Source organism: Strigops habroptila, chromosome 11 (assembly GCF_004027225.2).
Source record: "Strigops habroptila isolate Jane chromosome 11, bStrHab1.2.pri, whole genome shotgun sequence".
NCBI lineage: Eukaryota > Metazoa > Chordata > Aves > Psittaciformes > Psittacidae > Strigops > Strigops habroptila.
In genome coordinates, this window is record NC_046360.1 from 6,291,167 (window position 1) to 6,301,286 (window position 10,120).

The following is a 10,120-nucleotide window of genomic DNA, read 5'->3' on the forward strand; positions in this document are numbered from 1 at the left end:
TGTCTGTATCAGGGCCCTGAATGCAGTAATACACCTTAATGGTGCTGACCAGCCTGGCATGGGACCTTCACCCACAGCCTCTGACCCAAGACCCCGTTTCAGCTCAGCACCTTCTCTCTCTGCTAAACTGGCTGTAGGTATGTCTCTCTAGGTCCATCACGGCCATGGGCCTCCTTCAGGGAGCAGTTGGCCCTTGCTGCTCCAGTTTAAGTAGCTGTTGTCATTGCCTCAAGAGGTTGTGGAGTCTCCATCCCTGGAGACAGTCAAAACCTGACTGCACACAGGCCTGGATGCTCTGCTCCAACTCTTCTTGCTTTGAGTCAGGGGCTTGGATGCAACGACCCCCAGAGGTCTCTGCCAACCTCAGCTATTCTGTGGTTCATGTTTGCTAACACTCCAAGACTGCCAATCTTAATCAGGGTGGAAATGACTGTGGTTTTGCCTCCACTCTGCATATTCTAGGTGAAGTGGTCCCCTGTGTCTCAGGAATAGCTTTGCAGAGGGTATATTAAGTTCAAAGGTGAATGCCTTCTGTCGTACCACAATAGGCAATAGAAATGGCCACAATGACTGAAAAAAGCCGGTATGCTAAAGTAGCTTTTCTTGAACTTCCCTTCCATAAAAGAGGCATTAAAAAAATAGTAATATGCTGTGTAATCTGGGAAACCTCATAGGTGAACATTGGCAGCTTCATGATCCAATTTAAACACTCCCTGAACCCACACATCCCATTGCCAAAAACTTCTTATGCTTTAAACGTTTGTACATCACATAATAATTTGTATTCAGTTGCATCTTCTGTTTGTGCTTCTTGAACGGGCGTAAGCTTGTCTGGTTTTTTAATCAGGAAATGGGAGAAAGTGGCAGCCTCAAGCTGTCATTGTGCACAGAAAACATTGAGACGTACCTATTAATCCTGCAGAAGCAGCATGTTAAATTCCCACTGTTCGTAATCTCCCGTTGGAACCGATATTGGCTAATGACTTTAATGGTATTGCACTTGGCAAAAATTAAACACATCTTTCATCCTTTCCTAAAGCTATTTCTGTTTCAAAGCATTGTAGATAAGGAGGCAAAGTGGACAAAGAATTATTATATGTTGTATTTAAGAGAATAGTGTAAAAATGAGTGAGTTATGCTGGCAAATCTGATGGCATTTGTCCAGTGTTTCTCAACTGGCAAAGAGACATTCACTCAGTTCTGACAACCTAATGATTTTGATGACACTCTGATAGTTTCTTGAGCGTAGGTACAATAAGTGGTGTTGAAAAGCTGTTGTTCTCATACTGTGACAGTGAAAATTTGCTGGATTTTAAGGCCAGTGCAACTCTGCCAATGAATGAAGTCTTATATCTTTAGAGGCAGAAGCAATTCTGTTTCCTTCCCAGGATAATGACTACTTTACATGGAGCTGAGGATAACAGGCAGTGTGCAATCAGAGTGCTTGCTTTACAGAAATGATTGAGCTACTGGCCTTCGGTATCATTGAAGTTGCTTCTTCTTTTTGACAATCCTCCAAGCCCAAAGCAAAGGTATCATTTAGGAAAGCTAGGAATGTGCAATCTGTAATATCTAAGTTAGGTAGGTCTTTTTTTCTCAAGGGCAAATCGGTTGAATGCCGTTTTGTAAGTAGGGGGTTGGTTTAATTGTCTGTGTCTCTATTCGATGCAATAAACAGTTCATTCTTCCTATGGGTAAGTGGGTGACATCTCACAGAGAGCCAGAAATAGAAACAGCTATTGAGGATGTGCATGGGTGAGAAACCTCTGCTCTGTGAAGTGGCTGCTCCTGATGAGGCAGGGGAGTACTTAGATTCCCCAGCTGCCCAGTTTAGACTCACTGTCTTCCTGCATACACTGTACCGAAATTTATACTGTCAGAGGTGCTCTGAAATGTCACTGGAAGTTAGGTTTTGTATCTTGCTAACTTCTCAGTGTTTTCTAGTGACAATACAGAAGAACATGAATGTGATGATCTTACTCAAGCCACAAGCAAACACAAGATACCATCTATTCTAAAAGGAAAGAATTTTATTTGCTCTTATGCTTTAAGAATATGCAGATATAATAAATACTACTATTTATCCTTTAAAAAGTTATGTTCTGGGAAATCTCCTTCCATCAGTGGCCTGTTTGCATGCAAAGAGAGAACAGAATGTATTCTAAGTACCAATTAAAACAGTGTACAGAGTTTAAAATGGCAAGAGTAGATTCAAAGGGGTGTTACGAATTACATGTAGAAACTTGTTCAGGTCCAGGCAAGTATAACTTCACTCCCACAGCTGGCATCATTCAGGAAGTCAGGTCATAGGTAGAACGAACTAAGTAGGATGATTTCCAGTTTCAGCTACAGTTCAAGATTATTTTACTATTGGGTTTTTTTCCTTTTTGCCTTTTTTCTTTATTTTCAAAATATCGTAGATTCCCAACCTTGCTTTTAACAATAGAAAATGTAGTTCTGTATTTCGTTGTGCTTGGCTCAGACTTACTGATGTTCTTTCTCATTTGGGAGTGAAGAAGGAGAACAGTGCTATGATTTAATGTGTTCACAGATTCAGGAACCAAGTTGTGAAAAACTGAGTTGTAAGAAATCAACAGCTGGGCTGAGGCATCATCTAAACAATGACAGGTGAGTCACAGTGAGTTGAAATGTCACAACCAGTTTATGTACAGTGTACATCTAAAACCAGTGGTAGGTACATGGTTGAGGAGCTGTACCTCCATTACCAGTGGTCTGTAGCTATGGGTGAAGGTAATACGCTTGGCTGCTATTTTTCATGCTTCAGAGTTGTCCCTTTCCATTTCGCCTTGCTGAAGATCTGGAGGGTATCTTGTAAAGTCTGAAAATAATGACAAGTTTGAGCAGCCATCAGCTGATTTGATCCTCTCAGGGAAGTACTTTCTTGGCCTCTTAAAAGGCCAGATATCTCCATACAGTCTCAGTTATTGTTCTGTTTGTGAGTGGATCTAGCTAGATGAAAGCAGCCAGTCCCCAAATGCTTATAAGCACTTTTTCCCTTGTGGTACATGCTTTCTGCTTGGCTAAAGGCTCGCTTGTGGCCAGTCCAGCTTCATCCTGAGCCTCCTGAAAGCCCCAGTTTCATGCCAGAAGTCACAGCATTCTCTGAGGAAAGAAGTAAGCAGTTGTGACCCTAAAGTAGTACCCCATGATGAATTTTTGTTTCTAATAATGAGTACCTCAAAGCTCAGTTCTAACTCTGAACTTGACAGATGATACAAAACCCATTTTTTAAAGGTCTCTCATCGTCTGAACGCTGGAATGTTCAAGACCAAAGTTTTACAGCTTTTAGCCCTTAGCTAGTAATGAGTTTTACACCTTAATAAAAGCTCCAGCAAAGTAAGATCTATCTGCAGTTTCTTTAAAGTCACTGAAGAGTCACTGATTTCATTCAGGCATTGTCAGCAGTACAAAAGCAGCTTCTCAACAGTCTTCTATAAATGAACTGTTACCTTAAGAAACAGCTTCCCATTACTTGTTCTCATATAGTTACTTTTTCTATCCAAATCACATAGTCTAACTTCAGTTGAAATATTGTTCACTCCGTTACAAAAAGCTTTCAATACCATTGCCATTGCCTAGACAGAAATTAGCAGGAGGGAGGTTTCACAGAACCTCCCTGAAAATGCGTGATCTTTGCAGAATGGACTGCTTATAAAAAGCCTTCCAAATCCTCCTCTTGTTCATACCACAGAGGCCAGGTCTGTGAATGATCTGCCAATAAATAAAAACGATGTGCCAATCACACTTGTTTTTCTCCACCTTCTTAGAGAGGTATTTCAGTGTTCAGTGCATAGCCGAACTCTCTGAAAAGCATTCTAGATGATCACTCATTGTGTCAAATTATGCTGTATTAGGTGGCTGATAGGCTGATAGGTGGCTATTTGCTGGTGTGCAGCTGTAATTCGAGTTACATATGTGGGTTTATTAGTCATGGCTTCAGACAATGGAAATGAGGGAAATATTCCATTTTAACAGCCAAAGCAGTATGAAAGTAATGGTTAAGAAGTGCCATTTGGGGACAGGGCCACTCGCGGCACTGCTGCAGGGCTGGGGAGGAGAGGACATGCTGTGGTGCTGTCCCACGGGCAAGGTGCATTATATGAGATCCTGCCTTCTGCTGGCTACGCTTCTCAAGCACATCTGCAGGCTCACGCTGGCACCAAGCTCTTATATGACTGATGGGACAAAGAACTTCAGGACCGTTTTGAGAAAGCGGTGGTGACAATCAGAACATTCAGGAGATTTTAATTCTTTTAAGAGGGGAGGAACAGGTAAAGGTTAAATCTTAAAATACTTAAGCCTAGTTCAAATGTGTGACTGTAATCACAGTATCCGGAAACCTGTTTTTATGAAGAAAATGAAACATGGTCATTGCAATGTAAAAATGCTTCTTTCAAAAAAGTCAGTAGCCTGTAAATGGAGGAGAAGTCAGCCCCACAAACAACAAATCAAATAGAATGTTTTTTATTCTGCCAGCTGTTGATGTCCTGAAATAACAAAGAAAAATGCTGTAAACACTGCTGTATTGGAACACTGAATCACTGAATCTAACTTTCCTTTTAATTGGACTGTCTGGAGGATGAGCCTCTGCAGTGTCTGGAAGTACCCATGAAAACTCAAAAGGAGGAAAAGGGAATATATTAAAGCAGCTAATTTGTAGCATGGTGCCAGTCTGCCCTTTCCATTCTCCCTATCAACAGAAATCATAACAAGCTAATTCCTCACTGTAAAACGTTCTTTGTTATTTGTACCTCTGAAGCTAATGGCATGCTGCACAGAGTGAAAAACAGGGAGAGGGACTGGTACTATCAGAGAAAATAATCATCTCATTCCCTTCGAGCAGCATTGAAAGTTATTCTGCAGAAATGGTCACCCTCACAGAAGGGAGAGGAAAACCTCTCTGCTGCCACATAAAAAGCAGAGGAATTTGCCTTTTCTATTGAATATTATAAATTATATTGCTTAGAGTTTTAGTAACAAAATTTGATGAGAAAGAGGAAATCTAAATCTCGGAATCTCGTGTTATCTTTATTGGTCTATCTTTGTAGCATAAATGCAGCAGCTTTATTGAGGAAGGACCCCTGAGCACTGGAGTTGATGCTCATACCTGCAGACTCAGGGCATTCACTGCTGCCTAAGGACTGCAGAGTTCCTGTGAGTGCTTCCCCTGGTTCCTGGTTGAGCTGTTGGCTGCATTGTTGACTTGCAGTGAGAGGTGTTCAGCGATCTGTGTCCTTCAGCCTACCTCCTGCAACCCCGCTGATGAAGAAGGACTGTTAAAGGTGTGTGAAGTCAGTGTGTCTTTGCAGGAGCGCTGCTCCTGGCTGGCAGGTTTGTGTTGTGAGGCCGCAGGCAACAACAAGGATGCAGAAATTGTAACTAAATGCATAAAAGAAGGGACATTTGGAGGTGTTTTGTTGCTCCTGTGTTGGCTGCTACCAAAGGTAGGGGTATTTCAAGCCTTTAGGTAAATGTAAAAAAAAAAAAAACCCCAAACAAAAACCAGGCAACAACGCAATCCTTTTACAGCCAAACTATAACCTGAATCCGAGCAGCACACGGCGCTGCCATCCCCAAATACTGCTGGTCAGAGAGATTTGCAGGAAGTGCCTTAAAGATTGTGTTACAGCTTCTGTTCTAGTTTATATTCATTACAACTTTTATCTTTGCACAGTATAGCTTAGCATTGTGAATGTTATTAGCTGCTGGCTTTGATTGTCAGGATTTGTACAAAAATGTTGCTGTTTGACTAATTGAAGTCCGGCCAAGTGCACAACGTCAGGCATTGGGCTCTTCTGCTAATTGCACTGAGCTTTCTATCTGTTAATTTATTTGGATAAATATTATCAAAAGGCTTTGATAATTAAAAGCTATTCATGGAATGTGCTTATCACCTGTCACCATCCTCTTAGACTGTGGTTGTAATATATGGTTGAAGACTGCTACTCCAGCTCTGAGCTCTGTCTATTTGTTGTCCTGTGCAATGAGGCTAAAATCTCCTGGAGACCACACTGCAATGCAGGTAGTAATCCTGCATTGAGATGTCTGCTGAGATGTCTGCACCCCGTTCTGTGAGCATGATGTTCTCCATACGCAAGTGTCTGATAAGAAATGCACTTCCAGTAGTGTAGAGCTACTAGGAAATACCAGTGCCAGAGGTGCTGTAGGAGACTTTTCTAACTTTTTAAACTGCATTTTTCCCCTTTTCTAGAACTTAGAGCTTACTTGATTTTCATCTGCATCATAGCATTAAAATTGGCTTTTGGGTTAATTTAAAATAGATTAAATTCTTGAATAGTGGAATCTTAACAGTGCTATGCTAGATTATGTGCATTTAATTTTCTTTGGGTTTGCGTCCTAAATGCCTTCACATAGAGAAGGCAATAGTTTGCACTTGTGTGCAAGAAAATGAGCTCGGTGATGATGTATGAAGAAACTTTCCTTGCCTGGTTCCTTCTGATGTGTGTGCTTTTTCTCATTTCCAGCAGCAAGAGCACTGAAAACTTCCTTAACTGATGGCTTCATTCAGGACATCTCAGAGGTAGGTAGGGAAGATAACTATTGACTTAACAGAGGATGGAACCAAAAAGATGAATGCATAGCTAAAAATGACATCTCAGGTTTTGAAACATGAAGTTTTCTGGGCTGTAAATAGTCTCTGTTTAATATCAAAAAAATGAAGCTGAACCTTAGCAATAATTCTATTTTTCAGCAGTCTGTGCTGGGATATTTTTGTAATCCTAGTTATTGATCTTCTGAAGAGCTGTTGTGTTGAAATAATTATTTCAGAGATTGAAGGAAAAGCAAGATCATCTTTGCACAAGAGTTTTTTTTCATCACTTAAATATATTCATTGTAGAAATATCTCCCTCAGATAAAAAAGGTGAAGATCATTCCCAGTATCCAGGGCTGCATTTTTGCAGCTCCATCTGCCACAAGTTTTGCAGCTGGCACAATTTATTAATTTTATTCAATCTGTGTTCTCTTAAACCAGCAATGAATTTGATAATCAGCATCCTAGGTTTTGAGCATACAGTTTTCTTTTTACTCTGAGCTACTCACCAAGTAATACCATGCAACACAACAGCTTTTTCCAGGGGTTTCTCTGGAGTGGTAGAGTGGAAACATCAGCATATAGATGGTGTGATAGAATTTCCATCTCCTTCATAGGAAACTGGTTAGTGCTGGTGGTGGAGCTCATTGGAATCTGGACCCGTTATGACTAACATTAGCACTAAGAAGGGACCAGTCCTATCGCCTTCCTGAAGGGAAAATCCTACAATTGCCAAGATGGCCCAGGGCATCAGAGCAGACTGGGATAGAGGTTGAGAGGAGGGAAGAATTTGTAACAGAACAGCTGGGGAGCCCAGGGAACATGGACAAGGGTGCAGGGAGGAGGAAAAGCTATAGGGGCAGTGGGAATGAGCATGAATAGGAATAACTGGAAAGTCCAAGGAAAGAAAAGTGCATGTGAGCGACAAGCCTGTATAAACTTGCACAGATGTAAGCGTGGATAGATATAAACAGGGAAATACCAGGCATTTATGACCATTTCCATAAAGCATACTCATCTTCAAAAGCATACTGCCTACCTCTTCTTATTCTTCTGAAAATTACTGTTTCATGACAAAGCCTCAGTCCTATAAAAGCTCCTGATACATAATTCATGTAAGTAAAGGATTCTTTTTTTTTTTCCCTTGCAGATCTTCCCGGAGTACTCCAGGGAGATCAGTTTATCAGGTCCAAAGCAAAGCTTTGTTTTTCCCTCTCCTCCTTGACAAAAAGCCATCACTAGGTTCCAGTGTTCAGAGCAGCACTACAGTCTGAATGTGTACGAGACCCCATTGTACTGCCGCATTCCTGTCAGCTTTCCTGTGAGTGACAAACTGCTGCTGCCTTCATCTCTATACGTGTGTAATATTAACAGCAGATTTGTTGACCCTTGCATTTGCTTTAAATGTGTCTCAGTAGAGTTGAAGCAGCACACACAGTTTTTGCAGGGGAAATAATAGGCAGGTGACTTAATGGAGAAATCCACCCACTCCTTTGACTACCCTGTACAAATGTTTCTATAGCTGCTGGTAAATTCATACAAGCTAATGAACTGAGAGCAGCTTCCCAGGATGGGAGAGACCAATCCTGAAATCTTCAGCTTGGCTGCCCACAGGGCAGCGTGTCTGAATGAGTGGTGGGGACTGCAAAGACAGAGCTGTCAGTGTACAGCCGTGCTTGCCGGCTCCGTGTCACCCTTCCCACCCTCCTCTGCCCCGTCCTCACTTGCCCACAACACTGTGCACTCCCCAGAGAAGCAGTTTTGATTGTGGTCAAAGTGTAGTGAAATCCTTGCCTCAAATCATTGCAGACATCTCGGTGATCCTTGCCCTACGTGAAAAGCCAGCAGTTCACCTTATCCGCACCGCCCCATACAACTCTGGTCTATTCTCCATGTTGTGTCCTCCACTGCTGCAGAAGGAGCTTTCTTATGCACAGGAATTTTCATCGCATTTATTTTCCTTGTGTCCTTTTCACATACCCACATTATTTTGTATGCAGCATGGAAAAACAAAGAGATTCCTTTAAATATGTGTATTATTTCCTCTGCTAAACCTCGATTAGCTTTTTCTGATGGTTATTATTAAAAATCATACTAATTTACACTGCTAATGACGGGTTTACTGGCATTCATGCGACTCTTATTGTCAGTATAGTTTAAAAACTACTGTATGTGTGTTATTTCAGAAGCCAGCCCTACCAAGTTCTGTTTGCAACCAGTGGGTGCCATTCTGTTGCTTTCATTGGCATTTCAGCTATTCTTTAGCAGCTGGTTAAACCTGTGTGCTGTTGGTGATGGTTTTGTTCCACAGAACAGGGGGAGGAATCGGGAAATCTGAATTAAGTTGAGAGTTTCCACCTCAATAGACTTCCTATTGAGCATATTGCTTCCTATTGTTTCCTTGAGCAAAGCAATATCTTTGCCCAGTCCCTGTTTGCAAATAGGCGCATAGGCAGGTAGGGACTCCTGTCCCATGGCCTCAGCTGAAAGGACTGTGGTGGGTTGACCCTAGCCAGCAGCTAAGCCCTCACCAGCCCCCCTTTTCTGTTCTTTATTTTTGTTTGGTTTTGTTTGTGTGTGGGGATTTGTGGGTTTGGGTTTGTTGGGTTTTTTTGCATTCACAAAGGTACATTGATCAATTCTTCACTATTGAAGTCTTTCTGTTTAAGATGCATTACCAATGGGGCAGGATGCAGAGTGCATCCTTTTTGTTGCTGGCTGTTAAACAATGTGTCATGTTTCCACTTTGAAATCCCAGATAATTAGCTAAATGTACCCAAGGAAACCCTACTTTACACAAGGTTGCTAAATAACTGTTACATTCGTTTAAAATTAGCTAGATTGGAGTATTTTCTGTTCTGCCTTTGCTGATGCCCTCTGGAAATGGTGGGGATCTGGCTGTTTGCTGAAGACAAGGACCTCTGAGACAGGTAAAACATGACTTTTATGCTGCTGGGGCATGTCCTCTCACCTCAACACAACTGGTGGTATCTGCACGGGAGGAAAGGGAGCTCAGGATGGAATATGGGAAGTTTTTGATCATATAATTGACTTCTCTCCTCGTGTGCTGAAACACCTGTAAAAGTGTCTTACTTTCTGCTAAAAATAAGAGAAGCAGCCTCTAACATCCAATTATCTTGGACTGAGAGAAACAGTTGTGTAAGGTTTTAAGGCAGCCTTCAAACAGGCATCTGAAGCTATGTCCAGATTGCAAGCGTAGGCAGATGTAGGGTAGAAGAGAATGTGATTAGCAGGCATTGACTTGAGGGGTGCATGGAGTAATAAAAGAGGTGTTAGAAGATGGTAGATAAAACCAAGGGATGTGGGAAGAGCGAAGTGTCTGTGAAGTAGCTGTTGATGGAAGAGGAAAAGTGGGAAACTGCTTGAATGGAGATGTTTGGAGGAGTAGTCTAAGGCCACCAGCTTTTGAAAAGAACTAGCACGCTGGATATAAGTGGGTTTGCCTTCTCCTGGGGATGGAGCACAGGAAATAGGGTGGCTGAAAAGCTGGTTTATGGAGAAAATTCAGAGTTTTCCAAGTATATT

The 10,120-nt window shown here is 41.8% G+C and overlaps 1 long non-coding RNA gene across 1 annotated transcript; it reads left to right on the plus strand.

Moving 5' to 3' along the window:
* The first annotated feature begins 543 nt into the window (after positions 1-543).
* On the plus strand, positions 544-9,876 carry LOC115614120. Its single transcript, XR_003993634.1, has 2 exons — positions 544-6,562; positions 7,725-9,876. It is a non-coding gene; the product is annotated as an uncharacterized LOC115614120 (long non-coding RNA).
* Positions 9,877-10,120: the final 244 nt, after the last annotated feature.